General features: G+C 40.4%; 1 protein-coding gene across 31 annotated transcripts in view; it reads left to right on the top strand.

Moving 5' to 3' along the window:
* Positions 1-11696, top strand: part of TENM3 (teneurin transmembrane protein 3) — a 1319439-nt gene that overhangs the window by 1168514 nt on the left and 139229 nt on the right. The gene's annotated exons all lie outside the window — the stretch shown is intronic.

Here is an 11696-nt window from a genome sequence, read left to right as displayed (position 1 = left end):
AATCCTAAATTCTTTCATTTTGCCCTTGAGTTCATGGAGACAAGGAGAGTTAATATGATCATTTATCTTCCTTTCATGAAATATGTAAAACTTTTTATCGCAGTTTAATTGACTGAATTTAGACATCAGTGCCTTTGAATTCTAATGAAAATATAAATGAAGACTATTTCCTTCAATATTGTACTGTTTAACAGTTGTACACAGTGAGGGGGTTATCCTAGATGCCACACGTTTTGGGTTTTTGTTCATGTTTCATCCAGTGTGATTCCTGAATCGAAGAGTGCAGGCATGAACAGGGTTGAGTCATGAGCTCTGATCTCTCTATCTCTTATCTGTTCTGGCAGTCTCTGCCCTAGGACTAAAGCTTCACAGTAAAAAGAAAAGTTTAATATTGCATGGCTGGGCCACACGTGTTCATATTTAGCTTCAAACTGACGTTAAAATTCACCTGCACGAAAGAGAAATACCTGAGGGTGGTTCTACAATAGGTGGATTTTAAGATTGGTGTGAAGCTCATGCAGCCAGCCTGATTTTGACTAATGAAATACAAATAACGAAGGGCATACATATTCCAGCCCTATATTTTCTTTATCTTTAAGAAACAAGAGCTTCTGCGTAGTTGAAGAATTTCAAATATATTAATAATGCAGTCATAAACATTTCTACACAGAAATTAGCCCCAAAGTCTGTAAAGGATTGTAGCCTAAGTAGGGGGTTTTGACTATTTATGTTCTTGGTCTTTCCAAGGAAATAATTTAGTAAGACATTCTTCCTTCAGACCAATTTTGGAGACATTTCTCTACCTATTGTCCTTTGTCTCTTCTTGTAAGTTAAAATGCTATGCAAAGATGCAAACCTCTACTTTAATCTTCTTTCATAGTCCCCAGATAATAGACATTGCAATTGCATAGTGAGGTGATGGCCATTTCATTGTTTAAAATGGGCTCAGTTACTTGAATTGAAATAGATTCAATCTGGAAGGTGGAATTTGTTTTAATTACCTTGCCATTTTAAAGTTTAGTCTGACTTGAAATTACTGAATGCATCATGCTGTTAAACTAGAAGGCACATTAATTCAAAGGAATGAACATCTTTTGTGAAACTGAAAGGCATACCCATTTCTAGAATTGATATCTGAAAACACCTGATGGGTAGTGGAGTAAAGAAGTTGTTTCTGTGACCAGCCTTGCTTTGTTCCCGCACTAAAAAGTGTCGGATTCACCTGTATGTTCACAGAGTTTAATTAAAGTCATTAACGAACTGAGTATCTTCAGAGCAATTTTGGAAGCTTTAGTTTCTACTCTTCTTTGCTCTCATTTACTCTTTCCTTGTCTCATTTGCCTATCTTTGTTTTCAACAAAACATTTAAAGCTACTGTAATGTAGCTAAATGTATTGTTTAGTAAACCAAGCACTATTTCCTTTTGTCTTTGGAAGCATCCCTGTGTCAAAAAACATTCCTGGGGTTTTTGACATATATTTGTTCATTCATTCATGGCGCAAACTTGGTTTATTTAGGACATTATTCTAGCCAAGGTTAAATACTTCAGATCACCTTTATTCCCACAGGAGAAATTTTAGCACATGTCTAACACATGTAGAGAACACTGAATGTGGTAGAATCAAAAGGAATGAAAATGGCAAGAAATATTTCTGGATACAAGGGCAGAAAGATTGAGAGGGTGAGGGTATTGAGAGTTCTAACTGCAAGGACAATGACTTTCTGTTGGATGCGGAAGGGTATGGGAAGCCAATTCAGTGATTTAAGGAAGGGTGTAACATCTGTATGGTGAGACAGTTAAATGATCTTGGCAGTGGAATTTTGGGATGTTGTGAAAAGACAAAAGTGCAGTAAAGGGTAGGACAGGCTTGAGAAAATGCTGCCATAATGAAGGCAAGAGCTGAAAAGATCTGGATAGAGGGAAGGGGCTAGGTGTTTGAAAGGAGAATCAGCATGACTTGGCTACAACTCTGGGGTGTGCAGGAGAGGGAAGAATCCAAAGAAGGAAAGATTGTGACACTGTCACTGTCATTGTAGACTGATATCTAAAATGAAGTGAAGCCTAGCTCTATTGTGGGGGAGGGATGGAGGTATCTCATACACCTTGAGTGGACACAGACTTTCCTTATATTTTCTGGGTTACTAACCCATACATTTCCCATTAGAAGTATTTCCTATGGAGAATGCATAACTGAATTTGAGTTAGGATTCCATAAATGTTTTGTAAGTTGTTTTAAAAGTCACTGTAAAAATAAAATGTAGTAGATAATATTTGGGATAATATTTTCATGTTGTCCCAATATGGTTTTCCCTTCCCTTCCCACTCGTAACAGCTATTAATACTGTTTAAATTGGCCTTCTTTCATTCCTGTGTCTGTATTTTTCGCTCTATAACACGCACCTGACCATAACACGCACATCGTTTTTAGAGGAGGAAAACAAGGGGGGGATTCTGAAGAAACAGTGGATGTATCATTTTTGTGCCTCATGCTGTGGCCACAGACATGTTATCTGATGGTAAATTTGGGGTGACCCAATGCAAAAATCCTGAGAATCCCTGTGGATCTGTGCTTTGTAACCACGTTTTTGCACCATTGTGGCCCCAGGCAACAGTGGGTGCATGATTTTTTTGGTGCAGGCTGTAGCCATGGACATGCTATGTGATCTGATGGTGAATTTGGGGTGACCCAATGCAAAGATCCTGAGGATCCATGTGGATCCATGCTTTGTAACCACGTTTTTGCACCATTGCAGCCCCAGGCAACAGTGGGTGCGTGATTTTTTTGGTGCAGGCTGTAGCCATGGACATGTAATGTGATCTGATGGTGAATTTGGGGTGACCCAACGCAAAGATCCTGAGGATCCATGTGGATCCGTGCTTTGTAACCACGTTTTAAGTGGGGAGGGAAGGAAAAACACAGAAGGGACAAGGAGCACAAGAGGGGTGTGCAGAGAAGCAGCTGGCTAAGAATGCAGGAGAGGGGTTTAACGGGAGGGGAGGGAGGAAAGTAAGGCAAAAGTTTCCCCCCACCCAGCCACCCAAGCCCCCCCCCCTCTCTCTCTTTCCCACCTGCATGTTTTCCGGCTGCCTGCGAGTCCCTAAAATGCTTCCCTGGACGCAGCAGCACCGGAGCACGGAGAGGAATTAGAAGGAAGGACACGATGCTATCCTTTCCCCTCTGCTTGCTTGGAGGGGAGGGGATTTGCCTGCTCCTTGTTCTGTTTGAGCAAACAGCAACTGAAACAGAAGTGGGTGGGCAGTAAGACCCTGAGGCAGAATGCAGGAAACAACAGCTTCCTCTCTCATGGAGCTCCGTCCTCCCTGACGCGCGCAATTGGATTTTTGCTTGATTTTTGCCTCTGCGCTAGGGACAGTCGGCTCCAGGGACCACACATTCGCTCAATAACACGCACAGACATTTCCCCTTACTTTTTAGGAGAAAAAATCTGTGTGTTATAGAGAGAAAAGTACGGTACTTCTTTCTCACAGGTTCTGATCAGCAGGACACAAAACTCTCCATCTCTGTGAGATTGAAATTGCAAAAAAAAACAACCCACCTCAGTTCATTCATTCTTTTCAAGTGATGTTAATGATCTTGTCTTGTGGCCCCATAGTTAGTAGGCTACCCTACTCAGCGCTAAACTCAGTCACACCACTGACAGTAAACTTGCTCTTATTTGTTTATGTACGAAATTTCATAAATATTTTAGGAATTGTTCAATGTCTATGAGTGACACTTCTGCATTAGTGTTTGGTGATGCTTCCATCTGCTGAAATGTGCGTCTTCCCGTATGTTCTCGTGGCAATATTATAGAAATTCCCTGGGGAATTGTTCAGTTTATTGTGTGATTGTTGATAGTGCTCTTTCCTCTTCCTTTGCTGCCCAACACAATTGGCATCCTTATTTACATTTTTTTAAAAAGCTATGGACTAACAGGGATGCAGCTAATGTATAACAAATACTAGTTGTTGTCAGTTATTTTGTCCCTAAGTATTTCCAGTATAAGGCTGCAGCAGCAATGCATTCATAGGCTCAGCATATGTGGCAGAAAGAGCAGGCTATTTCAGAGTTCTGGTGGCAAACAAAAGAGGCCAAAAGCTAAGGTGACAGTCCATGTGGCAAGAGGAAAAGGGGGATAATCAAGTGTTATGTCTCACTTTTGGATAGCCATGTATTCTGTCTGTTTGTCTGTCTGTTTAGTATACTGCCCTTTATCCGTAGATCTCAGGGCAGGTCACAACATAAAAATACAAGATTAAAAACCACAAAATACCTAATAAAAATAAAAGCAAACCAATAACCCCCCTAACACAACACTATTCCATGCCAGCCATTAATTCATTATTTTATACATTAGTTCTTAATTGAATTTTGTCATTATACCCATACTTTTTTTTAAAAAAAGATATACTCTGCACATGTGCAGTTTCATATTTTAAAGTCATTAAGTCACAGAACTATAATGACTACAAGCATTATTTGCTTCTGCTACCTGATGTTAAACGTATTTACTGGGTATGCCACCATGTTGTAGTGGAAAAATGAATACATATATTAAGAATAATAACCATATACGTACTATAGAATAGTTTTTTAAATAAGAAGAAAAGATTATGCAGTAACCAACATCAGCTACAGTGAACCCAGATGCTGCTGTAGAGCCTACGTACTGCTGCCCCCATCATCTGCTGCTCTCTTTGTGGTTATGTGAGAACCTCACTGGCATCACTGGACTTTAGGTCTGAGGTCCAGCCCTAGCTGCACCACTGATTTAAGACTCGGCAGGGCAAGCTAAAAAGCAGGCAAGCAACAGCCAAACAAATGAAGTAGAGCAATCAATTGGCTTCCTATGGCAAGCAGTTACTTGACTGAGGAACCACAGCAGATCCTAAGTTCCTCAGAATTACTGTGTAGCCTGTGGATATGGAAATAACCAGCTCAAGACAGTCCTGCCAGAGATTTCTGCTAAATTATTTTTAAAACTATGTATATTTGTAATGGAGCTACCAGTGGCCTTCTAAACAGATTACGAATCTCAGCCATACTTCAACAGCACTATACACAGCATCTGGATTTTCTGACTAAATCCTGGGTCCTTCAGGCTGAAACGTTCCACCTCATGTGGTAGGTGGAATTCCCCTTCCTCAGTCTGACATCAGAACACATATCTGAGGAGCCCAACACCCAAGCAGATTGCCTAAGATGACCAGGTTGGACCCAGGCGAATGGACCCTCCGTGATCAAACATTCCAACAGCTACAAGCAACACTGGGACTGTGTGAGATTGACCACTTCACCAGCTGAGGCAGTCACCAATTCCCTGGATACTTCTCCCAATACCAGGATCCTCCAAGCAGAAGCATGAGATGCTCTCATATCACCCAGCCAACATTACTCCTTCCTGCCAATGTCTATACTGCATTCTATACAACACCCCATTCTGACCATGTTGTAGACCATGGGTGTCCAAAATTCTATCTTTAGTGATATTTCTAGCATAGTTTCTACCAGTCTGCCATGACATCCTATCACCAGTTCTAAGGACCAGTTATTCGCCTGGAGCCTTAGTGGTACAACTTAACTCCATGGACTTTGAACAGCAGATTAAGAATATACCAAGCCATCTGGAAGACTTTCCCGCAGTAGTGTGCAGCTAGATCTGCCCCAGTACATAAAGCAATGGTTCTGGATCTCCTGCCATTCCTCCAAGATGGCCTCAGAAAAGGCCAACATGCTGAAACATCAGGTGGCAGCTATTTCCTCAATCTTATCCCACTCATCCACACTGCCCCCCTCTCTCTCTCTCACCGCCTCTCTCTCACTTTCTAGTGCTTCCTACAAGGAGCCATACTACAGTGTCCCTGGTGGCACACCACTTTCCTTCTTAGGATCTTCATAAAGTGCTGTCCGTTCTTCAGAAACTGTCATTCTAGCCACTGAAGCAAGTTTCAAGGTCTTATTTCTAGTAGCAGTAACCTCTGCCCGAAGGATCTCTGAATCAGTCACCCTATATATGGCTAGATAACTCTGCACATTGTTGCTTTCTGGATGTGAAAATGCTGTATTGTGCTGCGCTATTCTTTCCCAGCTAGTGAAAAATATTTTAGAGTGAACATGTGCAGCCCCCACAGAATGAGAGTCAGGAGAAGAGAAAACAATTCCTAACCAGTAAATACTCTTCCTTCCTTTTGTCACAGCCAGTACAAAAGTTTGTCCTCTCCCTGCACATTGTGGGTCTCATTGCTTTACTTACATGCATTTTTGTAGTGCTTGAAAAGTTCTGACTGTCCATTGATCTGCGAATAATTGATAAATATATGTTCTTTTCATCCTGTGCACTCCATGTTAATACCTTGTTACAGTTTTTGCCAAGTGAGATGTAGTACCTGCAGTTTTGCTACTATGGAAACACTCCTGTAGCAGCTTGCTCTGGGTGTGTGCCTAAGCTTCATTGTTGAGCAGATTTCAGCCATCTGGTTTTGTTATCCTCCTTTGTATGTGTGCTTGCTTATTTTTCACAATGTTGGGATCCACATTCAAAACAACCTTCTCTTATGGTTGTACGAAAGTAAAAAGTCACCTGCTAAAATTTGTTTCTCACTGCTGTATTAGGAATTCATGTAACTGAGAAAGTGTGGCAATGCTGTCATGTCCTGCAAGAAAATTCCCAAAAGTAATATCTTGGGGCAGAAGGAGGCAAGTGCATCTCTCCCAGCCGGCTGTGAAAATAGAGGGCAAAAAAAGTGCATAAGCAAAATCATAACTTTATCAGCAATTCCTTTATGTTGACACAAAAATCACTTAAACCAGCACTATCCCTGTACCAGTACATATTGATGGAACCATTTAAATTATTCACATATAATGCCAGTGTACTCCAATCTGAAGTGGGTTAAAATCCATGACAAACCATGTTTTACAGATCTACATTACAGCTCTACATTAAAAACTTTTGGCCGACCTTAATTACTGCGCAGTAAGTTTAGAATTTTCATAAAGACAAGCATCAAATGTCCCATTATAATATGTTCAAAACATATATCATTTCTAACTATTGTGGGGAGGGCAGATCTCAGACATCATACTTTTCAGCTTTATGAAAGCCCCTTCCAATAGATATTTTTACAGCTCAAACAAACTATGCTAACAAAACCAGGGCATTGTCTGCTTTGAATACAGATTGGAGCATCTAAAGCAACATCATGCTATGAGATTAGTTCTGCATGTCATGACTCACAGCAAAGGTTCGGAAGAGGGAAGAAGAAAAGGAGAACTGTATATCAAAGGAAAGAAAATATATGGGTTAACCCCATTCTCAATATCCTAACTTGCAGTCTTTTTTAATCCAGAAAAAATAAACCCACCATTAGAACATAAAAAGAGCCTGTGGCCCATTTAATCTAACCTCCTGTTCTCAATGTGGCCAGATTTTTGTGGGAAACCCAGAAGCAGGACTGGAGCACCAGAGCACACTCTCCTCCTGCAGTTTCTGGCAACTGATATTCAGAAGCATGGTGCCTCCAACAGTCCAGGCCAAGCCTAGCCATCATGGCTGGAAGCCACTGAGAGCCTTTTATCCTCCAGGATTTTTTCTAATCCTCTTTTAAAGCTGCCCAAGTTGTTGGCTATCATTGCCTCCTATGGATATGAGATCCATAGTTTAACTATGTGTTGTGTGGAAAAGTCCCTTTTTTAAATATGTCCTGGATCTTTCAGCATCCAGCTTCATTGAATGTGCACGAGTTCTAATGTTATGAGAGAGGGAGAACAACTTTTCTCTATCCACTTAGTGCATAATTTTATGAAATGCACTTTCTCAATGCATAATTTTATGAAAACTTCTATCATACCACCTTTTGTTTGCCTCCCCCCCCAAAAAACTAAAAAGTGCCAAGTGCTACAAACTTTCCTTAGATGAACTTCAAAGTACTTACACTTATTAAAATCCTCCACAGCAGCTATGTGTGGTGAGAAATTTCACCCTTTTACTACTCAAACAGAAAAATTGACTGGATGGTTACAGCCATCATGTGTTTTTTGGGGGGACAACCATGGTATGCAGAGAGGGCATGTATTAGTGGAAATGTACATTTAGTGGAAATGTATTGACTAAAAGAGAGTTCATGTGGTGGGCAGTGTGTTTTTGTAATCCTACTTTCAGTCACAAATGAAGAATATTTATTTGTGATGTGTTCTTCTCTACTGCCCAGCAGTAGTTTTTATCCACATACGTGTATATGCATTCTGGCACTTGGTGAAGTGATAAGCTGGGCAGACTGATTGATTGTGGCAGTCGCTGAGCTACATTCAAATATATTGCAGTCACTGCCTTCATGGGCTTAACAATCACTTTTATTGGTTTGGTTTTTTACTCCATTAGTCCTTAGCTTGCGAGTTGTATAGGTTTCCAATGCCCTTTAAGTCCATTTTGTGTGCCTCGGTCCAGTTCATGTCACAGTCAGTTTCTAGAGGTCTTTCCAGATGTTAAATAATATGAAACCTTGTATCACTGCATTACTTGCCAGTAGTACAAGTCCCTGTTCAAAGCAATCAAAAGGGAAAGGGAGAGTGGTCTTGCAGTTAGAAAAAGGAAAGGGTGGGTGGGTAGGTTTATCGGTAGTTCTGTAATGGGACATTAGGAAAGTGTTTAGTTGCTGAAAATACTGTGGGAATGTTGTAGATACTAGGAGAGGATATATTGATTTAACAGTATCCTTCCTAACTCATGCTTTTGAGCCAGCAGCAGAGTGCATTCCCCAGTATATAGCAGGAAGCTAGTTGGTAGATTTGTTTGAATCTCTTTACTTAAGCAATCCCATCTGGCTTTGTTCAGATTGGGTTTGGTTCCTGGTAAGTCCCCTTTTATCCCTCCTAAAAAGAATAAAGACACAAGGAGCTTCTTTTAAAAATATAACAAATAGTTTACTCACTTTCAGTTCACAGTTGGATCCCTGAAGGCAGGCTTTAGCTTAGAGTTACAGAAGAGGGTTTGAGTTCATCCCAAATGGGAATATAGTCACAAGACAGTGGAGGTTTGGGATCAGAGGTTTTTTTACCCCAGATGGGCTACCTTCCCAGGTTGACGAACTCCATCTGCCCCTCATTTTCCTCTACAGCATGTGCAGAAACCACCTCCTTGACCATTAGACCCACTATTGGTCTCGTCTACTCAGTCTGCTAGAGCCTTTCTTTGCATGCAGGTGAAGTCTCTAACTCATTAAGAGTTGGAGACCCATTGGGTACCCTCACCTGGTTTAGCCGGGCAGTCAAAGCCGTTTCCCGGGATGTGGCCAGTGTCACATACTGACAGCTTCTAGGAGCCACAGGTAAGAGCTGAGTGCAGGGTGGGGACCAAAGATGGACAAACTACACCAGAAGGAGCATGGCATGTCCTCCACCAGAGGTACTACCTCTCCCCTAACACCCCATACAACCCTAAGGTGAGATCCATGTCTAGTTAAATTAATAAACTAAAGCCATACAAGACAATTCAAACAATGCGTGTTCTAGAGCATTCTTGATCATAGGGAAATCCTAATCATTTTAATTATTCTTTGGGAGGTGCTGATATTTCACACACATTTTTGTATTTTGTTTGTTAAAGTAGCTCAGTTTTCTTTAATACCAAATCCTGCCCCCCGGTGTACTGTTTTTATCAAATGAAAAATCACTATTTTATATGAGTGGCTAACTGACAAGTCTTAGCTATCCAACTGTTATGTAACCAGTACATGTAACTAGTACATTTTGGGATAGTAAAGGCATACCAGTGTGAGTAGATAAATAGGTACTGCTGTGGCAGGAAGGTAAATGGTGTTTCTGTGCGCTCTGGCATGCATCATGCTGTTCCCTGCACCAGAAGTGGTTTAGTCATGCTGGCCACGTGACCCAGAAAGCTGTCTGCAAACAAACACCAGCTCCCTCAGTCTGAAAGTGGAGATGAGTGGACAACTTTTCCATTCTTTAATAACTAAGATTATAAATTACAAAATATTAAAGTGTTATTAATTCTGTGTATTGAACCATTTTAATTTTTCTGTCATCCTGCCACTCAATCTTTCACATGTTTGTTTTATGCTGTATCCTGCTTAAATTCAATAATAACAATTACATGTAGGTTTTTGAAAAGGGGTTTTGATGGAAAGCTAAAAAGAGAAACTAACCATTATCATTTTACTGCCCAAGTGGAAAATACTTCCAGTAGTTTTTTCTCTTAGATAAACAACTGTGTAGATGGGTGTTTAAAACAAATCAGAATATTTTAGACAGACCATTCCCAATCAGTTCACTTCAAGTCTTCATAGCATGCATCATTTTGTATGTTTATTTAATGAAGACAATTTACACAGGAAAGCACCCTTTTTATGTTTTCTTTGCTTATATCTCAATTATTATGTAATGAGATCAGTCAGGACTAGCCAAGCAATACATGGTAAAACAATGTGCTGTATTTTATCATTTGACTGCATAAATAATCTTTCCTTCCGTATATTAGATAAACTAATGTAGCTGCATGCTTCTACATTATTTTATTTTCTTGAATTTCTGCCTCTTTCCAAAATAGTTATTGTAGCTGCTGCCTTTATAGCCTTCAGGCTCGATGTCTTCTTTCTTTTCGCTCAGGCTTAGCATCAAAATGGAGCTGTCAGCCAGAAAGCTGGGCTGCTTTTGGCTGCAGCCCCATTAGAATTACTCACCAGCTGACTGACATTTCACTAAGTCTGAAAAGAATCCTCCTTCCTATGTATCAATTAGGATTGCCAACACCTGACTTTGAAATGTGTTCCGGTGCCTTTAATAGCTGTATGGAATGGATATGCTTGACAGGTGTGGCTTCCTTCATCATTGCAGTAGTGTGACAGGAGAAACTGCACCTCTTGAGTATTTGTCTGCCACATGGTTATGAAAGGGGCCATAATTGGCCACCTTAGACTCAAATCATGAAACTGCTTATGTTGACGTTGCCAGTCGTCTAGGATTACCATCACCATCTTTAAGGAAATAAGAAGAAGCCTGGCTGAATGAGTAACCTAAATTTGTGAGAATTATGGATTTCATAACATTAAACTAAAATTATCTTTAAAGAAGGGAACCCCTTTCCCCAACTATACTCGGGCCTGCTCTCAAGCATATATCATCTAATTTACAACCTCCTGACCTGTTTTGGATGCTGTTACTGAAATAGGCCAGAATCGGAAATCAAAGTTCAACCTTTGTTTGTTTCCGTAAACTATAGTTTAAATTGACCACAATTTTTCTGCACTGACTCTTATGACAAATTACAGCTAGATGAAAGACTGAAGCAGATGCTTCCAATTATTTCCTATGGTGCATGGTAAAGAAAGAGAGGGGAGGTCACTCAAGCCTGAGACTCAAACAGACTCAGTCCACTAATGCTAAATGATGATTTAGGGTTGCATCCAAACTAGGTTATAATAATAATAATAATAATAATAATAATAATATACCACCCTATACCCACAGGTGTCAGGGCAGTTCACAGGAGAGCCTGTCTAGTTTATTGGGTACCAGAATGACACTTATTCTTCCTGTTAGTCTTTTAGTTCCTCTGTCCATCTCCCATGAGTGTAAAATTACCAAGTCTCTTCCTCCCCCTTAAGTGGACAATGAGTATATTCAATGAATGGGTATTTAAGAGAGGATATTGGCAATTTGATCCCCTCTAGAATAAGG

This window comes from Podarcis bocagei (assembly GCF_964188305.1).
Source record: "Podarcis bocagei genome assembly, chromosome: 9".
Classification (NCBI taxonomy): domain Eukaryota; kingdom Metazoa; phylum Chordata; class Lepidosauria; order Squamata; family Lacertidae; genus Podarcis; species Podarcis bocagei.
The sequence above is the reverse complement of the archived record's forward strand: the minus strand, read 5'-3'. Positions and strand labels throughout refer to the sequence as shown.